The following is a 9,932-nucleotide window of genomic DNA, read 5'->3' as shown; positions in this document are numbered from 1 at the left end:
GATTTATTAGGAAAGGTCCAGCAAAATCCTCTGTTAGGAAGCCAATTAGAATTATTTATTCTATTGAGGGGGTTTGTGCCAGATCTGAAGAAATCCCTTGAAGAAGGAAACTTATTTGAAAGCTGCAAACATAAATGTTCTTTTTTTGACCGAGTGATGGAGAGGTGAACAGAAAGGGGTGGCTTGGGGCCTTGCCTTGTGGCAAAGAGCAGAAGGGGCTCTGGCAGGACAGGGAGCAATCCGAGCGCTCGGGTTTTGTTTCATTTGTGGCTCAGCACGGTCGGCTTCGCTGCGGGCAGGCCCGGGAGCAGCGGGTGAACAGCGTGGGGACAGCCCGGGCACGGCTCTCTGCCCTCTGCCCAGGGCAATCCTGGCACTGCCGGGAGCTCCGGCCGCTCCCGCTGATCCTTCCCTGCGCCTCCGGGAGCAGGGATGTATCCGGTAACGTGGCACAGGCGAGGGCAGACGTGTTAAAGGTGAAACTTTGCCATGATTGTCCTTACAAACTCTTGGTGCTCCTTTTCCTTCCTGCTGCCGTCACTTACCTCCAGTGGCTGCTGGGTCAGTGTTTGTGTTTGGTGCCGCTGCTTCCTACAGCAGAAACATTTTGTAGCTACAGATTTGGAAGGAGAATAATGCTGTGTTCTAATTTATTTTTGAAAAAGCTGCGCTTAGCAAAGGTTCAGAAAGCGTGGGCCTAGGACCCTGCTGTTGCAGCACTTGATGGGAGGAATCCAGGTAGGCAGGGAAGGGGCAGGTTTCTCTTCCAGCTGTTGTGAGCTCTGCTGCCAGGTTTGGAGCAAGTAGGAGTGGTGCTGTGACCCACGCAGTTGGAGCAGGCAAAGGTGACCTGTCTCTAAAGAAGTGCCACGATGGTGCAGTGATGATCTCCATCTCAGCACTCTGACTCTCTCGGGATGCAGGGACATCCTCTGGTTGATGGGCCTTTCCTGCTCAGAAAACTCCATCCTGGGTCTTCTGGCCCAGTGTCAGAGCAGGGGCAGCAGACAGAGAAATGGGGGTGGCTGTGCACTTTTGTGATCCAGTGTTCTATGAAGCATATTATGCTAAGAAGCATAATCAGTGCCAGAAGTTGAAATTATTTGTCAGTAGCTCAGGCTTTCGCAAGAGCTGTGAATTTGGGTGGAGGTGAAAATCAGTCCCTGTGGTTTTGTGTTCCATTACAGGAATTCACAGCTAGTCCTGGGCTGAGGGCTGACCCTCTCCAGGACTGGGGCTCCTATTTTATTCCTGGGTAGAGGATTGTCCTGGGGGCATGGTTTGGCTGTGATTGCTGTTTGTGGGACACCTATTCAATTTCCAGATTTGACACTGAATTTCTCTATGATTCTGAACCATTGCTGTATGAGCTTTATCGATAAAATGCTTGATCATCCAAAGTAGGAAACAATAAATGATCGTTCAGCAGATTTGGAAGATGGGTGCAATTAGTCAGATAGACAAAGCCAGGCCTTTCATCATTCCATTTCATCATGATGGGTTATGATATGAAATAAAAACCACTAGCATTTCAGTCACTCATAGATCCTTTTCTAGAAATACTCTGTAAGAGAATTTTCAAACCCATGCCTTTACCAAGCACCACATAATGAGGTAATAGCAAGTGCTGTTTCATGTATAAAATGAGAGATTCAATCTTGCAGCTCCAGGAGAAACAGATTCTATCCACAGAACCTGAGGTGTGTTGAGCTCGGTGTTGTCCGCAGCAAGCAGAGCTTTTCCGTGTCAGCTCTTGTAACTCACCTTACAAACTCAGTAAGGCACAGCAATCCTCAGTGCCAAGGCTGGAATCTTCCAAGGCTGAGGTCACAGAGCTGCAGAAGCTCAGGTCCCTTTGCCAGTGGAGTGGGCTCTGTCTGCACCACTCGTTGTTTTATTGTTCTCCTCTCCTTGCAGGCACACTAAACCCACCACAGTGGATTTGAGTAAAGCGGGGATTCCTTGGTGTTTGCCCCTGCTGTTTCTAGAGAACGGGGTCTCCTGGGGGGCATTAGGAGTGAACTCCCTCTCTCCAGTCTTGGAAATGCTGGATCACATCTACCTTGAGCTTCTGATTCATTTTGACACCACCTTCCATATTCCTGCCTTAAAGGTCCAAGCTGCTCCTTTGGCAGCGCCATCTGCCAACCGCGAGTGTCGGTGCTGAGGAGAGCGACAGGCGGGACAGGTTAATGTGCTCTTTATCAACTGAGCCCAAGAGATGCTCTTGAGAAGAGACTGGGGAGATTCACCATAAGCATTCCTGAGTCTGTCAAAAGCTCAGCTTAAGCTTCCTCTCAAACAGAGTCAGCGTCGTCGCTGTCATAGCTGAGGAGTGCAGGGGGACCAGGGGGTGCCAGGTTTTCCTGTCACTTAGCGCTACTCCATCGATGAACCTGACTGCAGAATCTGCAAAGGTGCCCTCCAGACAGAACTGGTTTCACAGGACCTCACTGTCCAGAGAGCTCCAAGAGAGGTACTTTGTGTTTTTCTCATCTCTGTTTCTGGAGCTGAAAAACAGACAAAGGAATTTTAAAGTATTTGGAAAAAACCCAGAGCAAGCTCCATTTATTCCATGTATGTCCACAGTGGCACTGCAGCTTTAGCTGGAGTGTTTGGCATAGTAAGATTGGTATGGATACCAAGAGGGAGAACAGGGTTGATTGGGATAAGGAGCAGGAAGGATAAGTGGCCCACAACTCTTGATGAGGAACATCTCCAGGAGCAGCGGTTCCCTGTTTCCCCCCAGCTGAAGAGCTTGGGGTCGGCAGCTGAAGTTACCACGGGCCAGTTTGAGAAATGAGAGGTCCTGAAGCCACTGAACGTGGCACCTCAGACTGCTGCTGGTGCAGGCAGCTCAGGAATGCCAAACAATCCATCAGACATTCATGGGCAGGGGCAATAGTCACTAAACAGAATCCTCTGCCATGGCCCAGTAAATTCCCAGTAAGAAGGGAAGTGTAGCCTGGGAGAGACCAGGCCAGTCCTCACAGTCAGGTGATTTTATCCCTGAACTCTCCTGCTCTCTCTCAGGAGCCAGTTCTGGACTCGTCCCTGGGCTGGGCAGGGGCAGTCTGTGCCTGTCTGTTTTTCCATGCTCCTCGTGGCTGCCTCTTACTGCTCTGGTTTAGGGTGCTAGAGGATGGCAGGTGAATTACAGCTTTTGTGCTGGAAAACACATTTTTTATACTGAGCAGAAAATAGTCCGTCTGTTGGGGGGGAAATAATTGTAATTTACCTAAACACTCCGAAAAGGTACTTTCTCTACAATATGTCTGTTTGTCTGGATTCCTCTGACTTTGGGAATATGCAGTCACAGAATCATTTGGGTTGGAGAAAATCCCTCAAGATCCCTGGGTCAAACAGTGAAACATTAAATGGGCTTGGGCTGCCTACAAAGAAATGATTGCCTTGGGTCTTGGCAGTGCTGCCCTTCAGGCTGTTCAAAGCTGAGCCCAGCTCAGGGTGGTGTGACACATCATCCTGGAAAAAATTTCACATGTCTCTTCAGGCCACTTTCTGGCCTTGCAGAGATCATAACGCACTTTTCTTCCCCTTTTAATCTTTCTCCTTGCTGGCAAGGAAATGAAAGGAGGGAGAGATGATGTGAGAGGAGCTCAGTGAAGGGCACTGGCAGAGTTCCTCGCTCTGCCCTTTGCAATGAGGAGGGGGAGCATTGCCCAGCAGGCAGGAGATGGAACTGGTGGGGATGCCTTGTGAGGAAGGTGTAAGGAATGAATATGTGTAGAGGCCAAGTGAGTGCTGAGGGTGGATCCTGGAGATGCACAAAGACATTCTCCCAGCCATGGGAAGAAGCGGTTTCTCACATTCCTGGGGATATCAGGGTGGCTGTAGCTGCTGTTCCCATTGGGACTCTCACCCCAGGGCTCAGGCCATGGCCAGCAATGATTTCTGCCAGGTTATGGGGATTGCTGGATGTCTCCTTTGCTGCTCAGTGATGCTCAGCAGTCTCAGTTCTGGTCAAAACAATTTTGTAGTGGGAACTACAAGGCATGGAGACAACTGGAGCGGTTTTCACAAGGACGTCTCTCCCTCATGAATGAAGGGTGCAATCCCAGCAGGGCAGGGGCAGCTCTCCCTGCCTGAGTTTCCTCTCAGGACCTGAATGAGCCTCAGTGTTTGGCAAGAGAGGGGCTCCAGTGAACTGTCTCCTTTCTCCTCTTATTGGAGTCCCAGCTGCAGACAGAATTAAGCAATGAGGAGAAATAATTGTTTCGAATTACTGAAAATTAATCTTGATCACAGCCTCCAAAGCAAGAGCCACGATCTTTGCATTTGCATTCTCAGGAGAGCACGAGAAGTCACTGCCAGGCTGCAGTGCTGGTGGTGTCTCAGCGAGCAGGAAATGGGGTGCCTTGGCTGCACTGCTCATAAGCACTGGATCCAGTATTCCTGGGTGAATTCCCAGGCACCAGGCGCATCAGTCCCCATCCTCAGGAGAGGCTTCCAGCTCCCCAGCTGCTGTCCTGGCAGCGATCCGTGAGCTCTGGGACACCAAAGGTTTGCAGCAGCCCGGCTGACCCTGGGGAATGTGCGGGGCTGGTGGCTGCCCTGGGCAGGGCGAGGAATCCCTGCTGCTCACAGGTGGGAACTGGCCGGGCACAGCAGGGAGGAGCCAAGGGAAAGGGACACGAGCTGGGGCAGAACAGAGCAGGCTGAAGGCAGCAGCTGCTGGGGGAGCTGAACCAGAGGCAGCCCGGGCAAGGCAGAGGATGGCAATGCCGAAAGGTGAGTGTGCCAAGCCTTGCCAAGGGCAGAAAGCAAAAGTCCACACAAGCAAGAGACAACAGAAGCCGTGAAGATAAAAGGACTCTTAATTTGCCTTTTAATCACAAAATGAATGCTTTGCCTTCCAAGAGGCCTTTGTTTATCCCTGGGCTTCTCAGTCCTCATCCTGGAATATCTGAAAGGTCTTGGACCAAAGCAGAGCAGTGTTTGAGCTGCCAGGAGCAGCACCTCGCCTTGGGTGAGCTGATGGGGGTGAGGAAGTGTCCACAACCCTCCCTCTGGAGGGGCTGAGGTGAGGGTGGCCAGGGATACTGGGATTCAGGCAGCTCTTCCTGTCACACCAAAGCCCTTCCCTTCAATCAGAACTGTTTGTTCCCGTGAGATCAGATTGTTGCAGTGCCCACACCTGGTGAGACAATGCCCGAACAATATTTCTATTGTCAAATCCTCCAGTTCATCATTCCTGCCAGCTGGACTGGTTGGGATGTGGGAAATTCCTTAGCGATGGAGGTCATCTGCCTGACCCGCCCGGCAGCCAGCCCGGAGCATCCCTCCCTGGACAATCCGCGTTGCTCCCGACACATCCCAGGCATCAGCAGCGGCTGGAGAATAAAGGGAAGTGCTGCAGCTCGGGCAGAGCTTTGGGAGCCACGCCCGGACTGCCGGGGGAGCTGTTCCTCAGTGCCGCAGGAGCCAGCTGGAGCTCCTCAGCCAGGCGGGAGTGGGCTCCTGATCCCAATCGGGCACAATCAGAGCCTTCCTCTGAGCTCAGCCGGCTCGGGCCGGGCGCTCAGCCGCCTTTCATTGCGGACCGAGGGAAGGGCTCGGGCCCGGAAGCGCCTCCCGGTGCTGCCGGATAATCGGAACCTGGCCCGGCTGAGCCGCAGCCGGGCTCGAGCTGAGTCTCCCGGCTCTGATCCCGTGGCTTTCACCGCAGGTTGCGCAGGCGGGGATGGCTTTGTGCAACGGGAGCGCGGCTTCCCGGGAGCGGCTGTGCCTGCTGCCAGGGATTCCAGCAGGCTCCGTGCCTGCAGGCTTGGCCTCATCCCTGCCCGGAAATGAGGATGGGAACCAGCCTTTTCCTCCTCTCCTTCCACCTCTGCTCAGCTCAGCAGCTTTCTAAGCAGCTCTTCCAGTTCTTACCTTGCACACGGCGAAGATTTGTCTGGATTGTCCCAGCAGCCTTTAAATATCCTCGGGATCCCATGTGCCCTCCTGTCAGGTGGTGCAGGGAACAGGCAATTCCCAGGGAGGTGCACAGCTGGAAAGATCATACACACGGCTGGGCTTTGGCTCACCTCTGTTCTACCTCACTTTGCTTTGATTCCACTTCTGAAAGATCAGGACCTATCAGGAAGATCTCAATTAGCACAGAGGCTGATCCAAGAGCACTGAAAAGTGGGAATAAGACACTCGAACTCCAGGAAGGGCTCTTCCCTTGTGTGCCAAGGGCAAAGAGAGCTCCAGCAGTAATTCCTGCTTTGGTGGCGTTTTACACCGTGTGTTTTCTACAGGGGAAGGCTGGAATAAAAGCAGCTCCGTGTTTAGATCATGTTGAGAGCTACTCGTGAGTCCTGTCACCTCATTTCACAGCTCCAGCTGCCCCAGTTGTACCGGGGGAAAGAACAAGATGAAATTGTTTTTGCCATTATCTGTGTGACAACAACGTGTGCCATGCAAATGTCATGAGCAGAGGTGACCTCAGGCTTTGGTGTGAGGAGCAGAACAGGTTGGATTTAGGGTATCCTAATGGGATTAGAGTGAGACAAAATATAATACGAGCAGAGGAGCAGGTGGATCCATCCAGGGATTTCTGTAATGGAAAGCTAAATATGCAAAGGTCGGGCATCGGATTTAATTTATCACTTTCATCTTCCTGCTTTGGAGACCCAGTCAGTAGCACGGTCTTGGCCAGAGTTTTAAGAAGAAAACGCCATCGGGTATTATTAATCCTACCTACATATAATTGCCTGAAAGAGGGAAAGGAAAACCACGTTGTTTATCTTTGTTTTGAAGCCTGCAGCCATCGCGGCTGTTTTGCCTCGCGCACATTGGGATCGGTGGATGGGACAGTCTGGGAAATGAACACCAGAAGCTTCTGGCCATCCCTCTCTGCTGCTCAGGGAACACAGAGCGAGTTCTCTCCCGCGGGGACCGGCCCTGTCGGCTGCCAGCGCCAGGCACAGCCGGGCACTCCCATCCCGCTCCTTCCTCCTCCCGGCGGGGCCGGAGCCGAGCCCGCGGGTCCCGAGCGCCCGTGGGGGCCGTCCCTGCGCTGCTGCCCCGCCCCGAGCGCCGGGACCGGAGCTGCTCCTCCGAAAGAGAGGGCAGGGCAGCGCATGGAGCGCGGGCATCCCCGGGGAGCCGCCTCAGCCCGAGCTCCGGACACGGGAGGAGCCCCTGGATCATCCCCTGCTCGGGCCTGGGCATCTCCAGCCCTTCAGTTCCGCAGGGCCGAGCAGCTCCGGGCGTGTTCCCGGTGCCTCGGGAGCGGCCGGAGCCACGGGCGGGGTCAGGCAGTGAGCTGGAGGCGGCAGCACAGAGCGGGGCTGGGATAACGGGATAGCACATGGCTGGGATAATAAGGAAATGCGGATTGGCTACACGTGCCTTCGCTCCAGGGGAGCCTTCCAGCCTTTTTATCCCACGTGTGGTTTTTGCCAGTCTGAAGCAGTTCTCAGGGCAGGATCAGAGGTGTGAGAGCTCCGTTCCCTGTCAGCCCCTGTGGGGATGTCCACAGTGAAATCCACAGCCCTGTGAGCTGAGATTAATAAATGGAGCATTTTTCTGGTCTCAGAATCGGAGTCTTGAATCCTGTGGGGTTTTTTGGTGGGGGTGAAGGTGTGGAGGGCTCAGGGACCAAGTGCTGGGTCTGGCCGGGCCGAGGGCTGTGGAACAGCGACTTGAGCCCCGTGTTCTGGGAGTGCAAAGCGAGACTCGCCCGGGCCGTGAGCACGGAGCCCAAATCCCGCATTTTGGGGCTCAGGGACGGAGCCCAAATGCTGCGAGCGAGCGCTCGGAACACGGAGTCCCGGCCCGGCGCTGTCCGGGCCCGGCCCCGGGCTCAGGGGGCGGCTTCGGGGCTGAGAGCAGCGGCCGAGCTCCGGCTGCTCCCGAGTCCTCCCGCAGCGGGACACCCGCGGGGCCTCTCGGCGGGGCCCGAGCGCCGCAGGGTGTTTGTGTTCTATCCGCCTACAGCTTTCCCTGTTTCCCGTTTATTTCCCTATTTCCCTGTTTATTTCCCTGTTTCCGCAGCCGGGAGCGGCCCCGCGCGGGAAGGGCCGGGGGCGGGGCCTCAGGGCGGGGGCGGGGCCGGGCTCAGGTGCTCGGGGCGGGGCCTCGGGGCGGGGGCGGGGCCGGGCTCAGGTGCTCGGGGCGGGGCCTCGGGGCGGGGGCGGGGCCGGGCTCAGGTGCTCGGGGTTGGGCCGGGCGGGGCCGGGCAGGTGCGCGGGGCCCCAGGGCGGCTGCGCGGGGCGGGGCCGAGGGGGATTTAAGACCCGGAAGTCGCTCCCGCCGCCATTTGCTCCCCAGCGCTCGAAGGTGCCGGCACGGGCCGGGCCGGGCTCCCCGGCGGGGCCCAGGTGAGGCGCGGGAGCCTCGGCTTCCCACTCCTGCTTCTCTCTAACCCTTCTTTCCTCCCTTCCTTTCTCCCGCTTATCTCCGTCTCCTCCCCGCAAACCCCCCTTTCCTCTCCCCCGTTGCTCTTCTCTTCCTCCCCTGCACCTGGCTCTTCCCCTGTCCCTCCTCCTTGCACACCCGACCCTCCAGTGTATCCCTCCTCCTTCCTCCTCCTTCTCAGCCCGCTCCTTCTCCCCTCCTGAGCACCCCCAGCCCTCCTTCCTCCCCTCTCCTTGCCCCGGGCACCCAGCCTGAGCGCCCCCCATTCCCGCTCGGCCTTTGCCACCTGCACCTCCCTCTCGTGCTTCCCTCCCAAGGCCGAGCCCGCTTCTGTTCCTCTTTCCCGCTCTCCCTGCACTCTGTGCCCCTGCTGCCCTCCGCTCCTGCTCCCTTCTGCCTCCTTGTGCGCTGTCTCTCGGCCCTTTCCCTCCGTGTCCCCGTGTCCCCTTCTCCCCTTGGTCTCTGTTTGCCCTTGGCAGAGAAGCCGCGAGGTTCGGGGCGCCGGATAATAAAGCCCCGAGGGCCGGAGCCGGCGCCCCTGCTTTGTGTGCGGGTCCCCCCAGCAGCTGCCAAAACCGCCCTACACTGCCGGGGTTCCGGCTTTCCCTTCATCACACCGGGCCGGGGCTGGGGGGTCAGGGGGGCCTCTCCTCAGGAGGGGTCTGGGGTGGGGTAGCGAGGGTTGGGGGGCTGGGGGGGTTTGGGAAGGGCCCCCTCGTTAGGAGGGGGTCCCGGGTGGGGAGGGGGGGATTTAGGGTGGGCCCCCTCCGGAGGAGGGGCCCCGGGGAGGGGCGGGGGGCGGGGCCTCTCCGGACGGGGGTGTCCGCCCCCCTAAGCCCCTCCCGCCCCCGTCCCTCCCCTCTGCGCACCTGCCCGGCCCCGCCCGGCCCAACCCCGAACACCTGCGCCGGCCCCGCCCCGGCTCTTGGCCCGCTCCTGGCCCATCCCGTCCCGTTCCTGTCCCGCCCCGCGGGTGCCGCTGTCCCGGGGGCCTCGCTCGGGATCCCCGCTCGGCGCTGTGCGGGCCCCGGCCCGGCCCGGGCGCTCTCGGCGGGGCCGCTCCGAGCCCGGGGCGCTGCGGCGGGGCCGGGCCGGGAGCCGGAGGTTCGCGCCCGGGTCCCGCTCCGGCCGCTCGGGGCCCCGGGCACGGTCTCGCTCCGGCCGCGGGGAGCCGGGGCTCTGCCGGTGCCGAGGCGGCCCCCGGGGCCCCGAGCGGAGCCCGACGCGCCGGGCCGGGCTCTGCCCGTGGCCCCCAACGCGGGGTTCGGGCTCCGCTCCGAGCCCCAAACGCGGCTCCGCCGCCGGCCCCAGAGGCAGCTCCGAGTCGCCGGCTCTGAGCTCTCCGCGGGGCCAAAGGCGGCCCTTAGAGCTGAGAGGCTGCGACTGACGCTGCCCGAACGAGCCCGCTCTGAACACCGAAGCACCGCGGCTGGGATTTACTTCAAGCCCCCCGAACGCGAAGCTCTGTGAAGCCAAATCCCCAGAAGGCGGGACTCGGTCTCTGCCTCGAGCCCCTAAAATGCACAACTTGCTCTCTGTGAGCCCGGATGCTCGCTCTGAGGGAC

The 9,932-nt window shown here is 58.0% G+C and overlaps 1 long non-coding RNA gene across 1 annotated transcript; it reads left to right on the top strand.

Annotated features, from left to right (window-relative positions):
- Nucleotides 1–1,848: 1,848 nt before the first annotated feature.
- Nucleotides 1,849–7,545, top strand: LOC147653194 (uncharacterized). The gene is made up of 3 exons (XR_015287070.1): nucleotides 1,849–2,188; nucleotides 2,306–2,476; nucleotides 4,309–7,545. It is a non-coding gene; the product is annotated as an uncharacterized LOC147653194 (long non-coding RNA).
- Nucleotides 7,546–9,932: the final 2,387 nt, after the last annotated feature.

The sequence above is a fragment of the Cyanistes caeruleus genome, chromosome 5 (genome assembly GCF_971803275.1).
Source record: "Cyanistes caeruleus chromosome 5, bCyaCae1.hap1.1, whole genome shotgun sequence".
NCBI lineage: Eukaryota > Metazoa > Chordata > Aves > Passeriformes > Paridae > Cyanistes > Cyanistes caeruleus.
The sequence above is the reverse complement of the archived record's forward strand: the minus strand, read 5'-3'. Positions and strand labels throughout refer to the sequence as shown.